Raw genomic sequence first — 5163 nt, 5'->3', positions numbered from 1 at the left:
GTGGTGGCACTCCCGGGGAGTGCGAAGGAAATGGAGATGCTGATTTTTTCCCCCATTTCATCCTTCCCCAGTTTTTCCCTGTTTTACCTTTGACCCATCGTACTGTCTCCTCTTGGACTGAGGCATAAGCTGGTGGTGATTATTTTGTTGGCCATGTTTTGAGTGCACAGGTTAATTCAGCTGGATCCAGCCTCTCCTTTCTGTGCCACGTCGCTCGCATCTGTGCTTGCTCGTCCTGGGTGGTTGAATGTTTTAGGTTTAAGCCCTTAACAGAAAAAAAAGTCTCTTTAGTGGAACAGCTTTAGTCAGCTCGAGCTACTTAAATGAATCTTATTAGGTGCTGGCGTGAGGCACAAGCTTGTAAGTCTGCTCCTTGGAGCTGCTTCTTGGTGGGTCGCAGCAAGGTGGCCACAGCCGGGCAGGTGCTTGTGATGTGAGTTAATGAGGACACCTTGTCCTGGGGTTACGTTTCTAACGGTGACGGCGATTGAATTGATAAAATCCCTGCTGTGATGATTTTAGGGTTTGACTTGAAAGCCTGGAAACCGTGAAGTGTCAATGAAGAGGTGAAATTGCCCCCTCTGCCCTCTTTGCTGGGCTTCAGCAGAGCAGCACGGGGAGCAGAGCCGGAGTTTGGAAAGGCTTTGAAATAGAAATGTTAAGGAGGGCGCAGGACGAGCTTTTGGCTGTGTTTGCTGGCTCATCGAGATCGCTTGGGGCCTGCGTGCTTCTGCACAAAGAAGCTTTTCATCCAGGGTATGAGACACGCTGACCTGGTTCGATTTATGGGAGTTTTGCTTCCATCGGTGCGAGCGTGTTTGTTTGGGAGGTGGGACAGAACTAGAGTGTTCGTCTCAAAAAGAAAATCCCAGTTCTCTTTTTTTCAGAAACTGAGCAGGATGTGGCCAGGTGAGCAAGATCTGCAGTTGTTTCAAAATCATGATTTAAAAACAAGCCAGAGAAACCTCCATACCTGATGTGGAGACATTTTAGAAGAGCGTGAAAGGCTCCTGCTGTCCTTGGGGTGTTGGGTCCTTGTCTCCTGCAAACCCCGACTGCTTCCCTTTAGTGTCGCAACAGCAGAATGAACCCCGCGGGGCAGTTCCTTGCAGGTCAGACGAAGCTCGAGGTTTCTCCAGCCTGCCCTGCTCTCTGGCGAGAGTGAATACTGGTTTTATTCTGTTGTATTAATGTTGGAAGGAGTTGCTGCTGTTTGCTTCTAGAAGCTATTTTTACAGCCGCGTGTAATCTGCTGAAGTTATGTGATACCTTTTAGGTGTCTGGATGCAGAGGAGGTCAGACTTGAGGTTTCTTGGGTTTTTTTTCTTTTTCTTTTTTTTTTTTGATGGAAAGCCAAAAAGGTCTTCTCTGCCAGCCCCACACGAACCAAGCACAACTCGCCTCTCCTCGGGAGGGCAGGCAGAGCGTTTTTTGCGGCGTGTCCCTGCGTGATCCACCCTTGCCAGTCTCAGCTGTTTGCAAACACGTGTCTCCTGCGCGGCGGCGCCGTGAGCTGGAGCCCGGCCATGGCTCTGGGGCTGGAGCTGATCTCTGGTGGGACTGCTTGGAAGAGGAGAGCCTGGTCCCTTTGAAGTTGCTGAGCTGTTTAATATTAAAAGTCCGTGGTATTTGCTTGCATGTCTTGGCCAGGTCAGTTTTGTCATGGGGTGTGTTTGCACAGTGAGAGCTTGTTTGGAAGAAAGGAAGAGAGGCCAAAACCAACCCGACGCTAGCGTGTCTTGCATCCAATTAGGGTTTGATTCTGGTTTGCAGCATTCCCCAACATCCTTTCCTGAGAACTGGGAATTTGTCAGCCTGGGGATCCTTATCCTGGTGGTGGAAAACACCCTGGGCCACCTCCTGGGTGTGTGCACAGGGCTGAGCACAGCAGGGCTGCAAATGCCATTATAATATATATAAATAATCACGGTCCAACTGTGACAGTCGCACCCAGGGAAACGCGCCATGTCAGGAATACTGAGCTTGGAAGTGAGCCGTGACATTATTTTAGGCTTGAAGACACTTTACAAAAAGCGATTTAAAGGATTGCAGCTGTTTGATTTCACAGATGAGACAAGTGAAGAGGCAGAGGGCAGTGGAAGCAGGCTTGGGCATTTTTCTTTTCTCATCATGCAAAACTCAAGGGAATATCAACCAAACGGGGAAAGAGATGCATTTCAAGTGAATAAACAGAAATATGCTTTGTACATATGGGCACCATCTCCCAGCAGCTCATTCCAAGAGTAAGTGCTGAGTTTGGAGCTGACAGAGGAGATCCAGTACCGGTCGAGTGAGGATGTTTGCTGGCTGGTTTCACTCTTAGGTGCCAGCTTTGGGCAGGGCTTTGAACCTGTGGGTCTGACCCAGACTGAGCTCTGATGGGTGATGCAGCAAACTGGCTCATTCACAGGATAGACTGGTCCCCAACCCAGCTGGGGTGTCCTCCTCCTCCTTCCCACTGAGAGACATCTGCTCCCTACAGCTATCAGCGAGGCTGGATGTGAAAATGGTGCGATGCTTTATAATGACCCCAGGTTTAATTCAATCTTACTGAAAATGACTTGTGAAAAAAACAACTCTGACAAGTGTACAGGCTTTAAAAAGGTGGAAAGAAGCCTTTGGTAAAGGGTCTGGTTTGTTTGGCTTTTTTTAGGTAAAACTAAAATCACCGGTAATCAGCAGTTTCTTCTTGAGTGCTGAGTCGTTCTTGGCCAAACTGCAGGGGAAAGGTTTTTGTTTTCCGTGCTCATTAGCTGTAATGTTGGGGTGCTTAGCTGAATTCTGTCATGTTCAGCGTGGAAACAGAGGAATTGTCTGAATGCTCCGTGACCTTTAGCTAAAGGTGAAAAAACACATTACTTACGCTCTTAACCTTCTAATGTGTCTGAAGTTCATACGCTCTCAAAGGAAACTTTGCTTGAAGGTTACTCGTTTTCAGGCAACCTGCAGGTATTTTCTGTAAACAGATTGATTTCCCCAGGTAGCACGTGCCCCTCTTTCCTTTTAAAGCCTCTTCATGATCAATATTCCCTGGGGACTGAAGGGTTCCCCTCTCTTCCTCCCGCGTGGATCCAGTTTCTTGCTGTGCCCTCCTTACCAGTCGTATTTTTCCTCTTAGTGCCCTGACATTTCAGAGCCACAGGAACGATGTGGCCGGGGATGCGAGCTGGCGTTTGAGGGGAGAGGTGAGCTTAACCCCTCTGCCCCAGCTTTGAGACCTTCATGCTTTCTCCCATCCCATACCTCCTGCCTGGGAGCAGCTCTGCAGTTCCTTCGTTAAACTCCCCCTTTGCAAAACAGCTCTTGTACAGGAGCATCCCAGCCCGATCGCTCGGGTTTGGGTTTGTTTGTTGGTTTTTTTTGGCCCATGATAAATAACTTCCTTGTCTGTCTGACCCAGAGACAAGAGGTTGGTGCAAACTTGTGTGCTGATCTGGTGTCCCAGCCAAATGTGGCCTGGGGGGAATCGAGTGCCTTCCCTGCCCAGACTCCTCCTCCCAGCAGTCGGAGGAGGTGAGTTAAACCCGGCGGAAGGTGCTGCGAGGAGGTGCGAGCTCCCGCGATGGCAGGAGGTGGCTCCTCTGTGGTGACATGATCGGCGTGGCAAGGCGACGCCAGGTAAGCCTGCAGAGAGACAGAGAGGCAGCGGGTTTTGCGTGATGAGCGCAAGGCGCCTTTGCTGCCGTGTTGGTTTTCCTCAGAGTAGCTATTTACACTTTTATCTGCTGGAAGCAAAATGCCAGTCTGTGTCAGTGCTCCAGGAGCTTGCAGAACAGAAGAGTTTACGGTGCCAAATGCTAAAACCCCCCAAGGCTGTGACGAGCCTTCTCCAACCACCTCTGAGCACAAAGAGAAAGCTTCTGCTACCAGCTGCGCGGCTGAGCTGGGGAGCGGCTCGTGCCAGGGATTCGCATCTTGAATTTTGCCTGCTGGGCTCCAGCTCGTGTTTTGAGGAATGACTTGAAAATCAAAAACGTACCTTGGAAATACTGATGCTGATCGGGTCTGTCGTGAGAACTCGGCACAATCTCGCTTGGGTACCTTTCCTGCAAAGGACTGTGTGTGCAGCGCGGCACTGGATTTGGGAAAATTGACTTTTTGCTGTGGGACTGGGAGAGCACGGAGGTGAAGGAACAGGACATCTAACTCCTTGCCCTGAGGTCTGTCTCTCATTGCCAGGAAGAAGGAGTTGGCTTTGCAGCATTTTGTATTTAAAGCTCATTCTCCTTTATCTGAAACAGTTCTTTTTCTTCAAGCCACTGTTAACTTCTGAATTGCTCCCTAATCTGCTTACTGGACATGATTTGATGCAGAGGATGATGCTTTGCTTTTGTTTGATCTCAAGATTGTAAATCCACAGGGGAAGAGTGAACTTTTGCTGCGTATGTGGTTTGGCAAAGGTAGGGACCCACTAAAGCCACTTTTGGAGACATAAAGCCTTTGCCTGTGTTCCTGACTCTGCCCACGTTGCCCCACCAGCCCCTGGAGAAACGTTCTCCAAGGCTGGAGGTTTTGCTGGTTGTCATTGTCAGCACATTTTATTCAAAAAGGTGGTTGAGTCGCCATCCCTGGATGTGTTCAAGTGTTGTTTAGATGTGGTGTTGGGTGATGTGGTTTAGGGGTGAACTTGTAGTGTAGGGTCAGTGGTTGGACTCGATGATCCCAAGGGTCTTTTCCAACCTGAATTGTTCTATGATTCTCTGAAAATGCTGAGCAAGTCCTGTTATTTGACCTGAAGGGTTTGCTGCAGAGGTGTACGGAAGTGTAGGAGAGAACTGAGTGGGGACATGGAAAGACCAAAGGGTCCTACGTGGACCTACAAGTAGATGATGGGTGTTACGTGGGAGTGTGTGTGGTAGGACGTGTTGGAGGACTGTGCCTCAGGAGAGGTGGAATAATGAGCAGAACGACTGGTCCTCTAATGGTGGAAGTTTTGGATTTGTTTGGTGAGGAGCTCCTCACCCCGCGTGGGTGCTCATGACCACAGGCGCCTTCAGGAAGCAGAGCGCCAGGGGAATGGAGGAAGGGCAGACGGGTCATTCTCGGCTCAAAGGCGCCTGGATACGGCTGGGACAAAAGTCTTGTGACGGAGAGAGACTCAAAAGCAGCTCTGTCATGGACGTGCCGCTGCTCTGTGGGCACCTCTGGCTGCCGGGGAGAGGG

At 49.9% G+C, this 5163-nt stretch overlaps 1 protein-coding gene across 1 annotated transcript in view; it reads left to right on the top strand.

Moving 5' to 3' along the window:
* LOC104270681 (nuclear receptor corepressor 2-like) overlaps positions 1–5163 on the top strand; it is a gene marked incomplete at its 3' end in the record, with an annotated part of 47048 nt that overhangs the window by 677 nt on the left and 41208 nt on the right. The window lies entirely within an intron of this gene.

This window comes from Apaloderma vittatum, unplaced genomic scaffold, assembly GCF_000703405.1.
Source record: "Apaloderma vittatum isolate BGI_N311 unplaced genomic scaffold, ASM70340v1 scaffold23572, whole genome shotgun sequence".
In the NCBI taxonomy this organism is placed as follows: domain Eukaryota; kingdom Metazoa; phylum Chordata; class Aves; order Trogoniformes; family Trogonidae; genus Apaloderma; species Apaloderma vittatum.
This window is presented reverse-complemented; position numbering and strand designations above follow the sequence as displayed.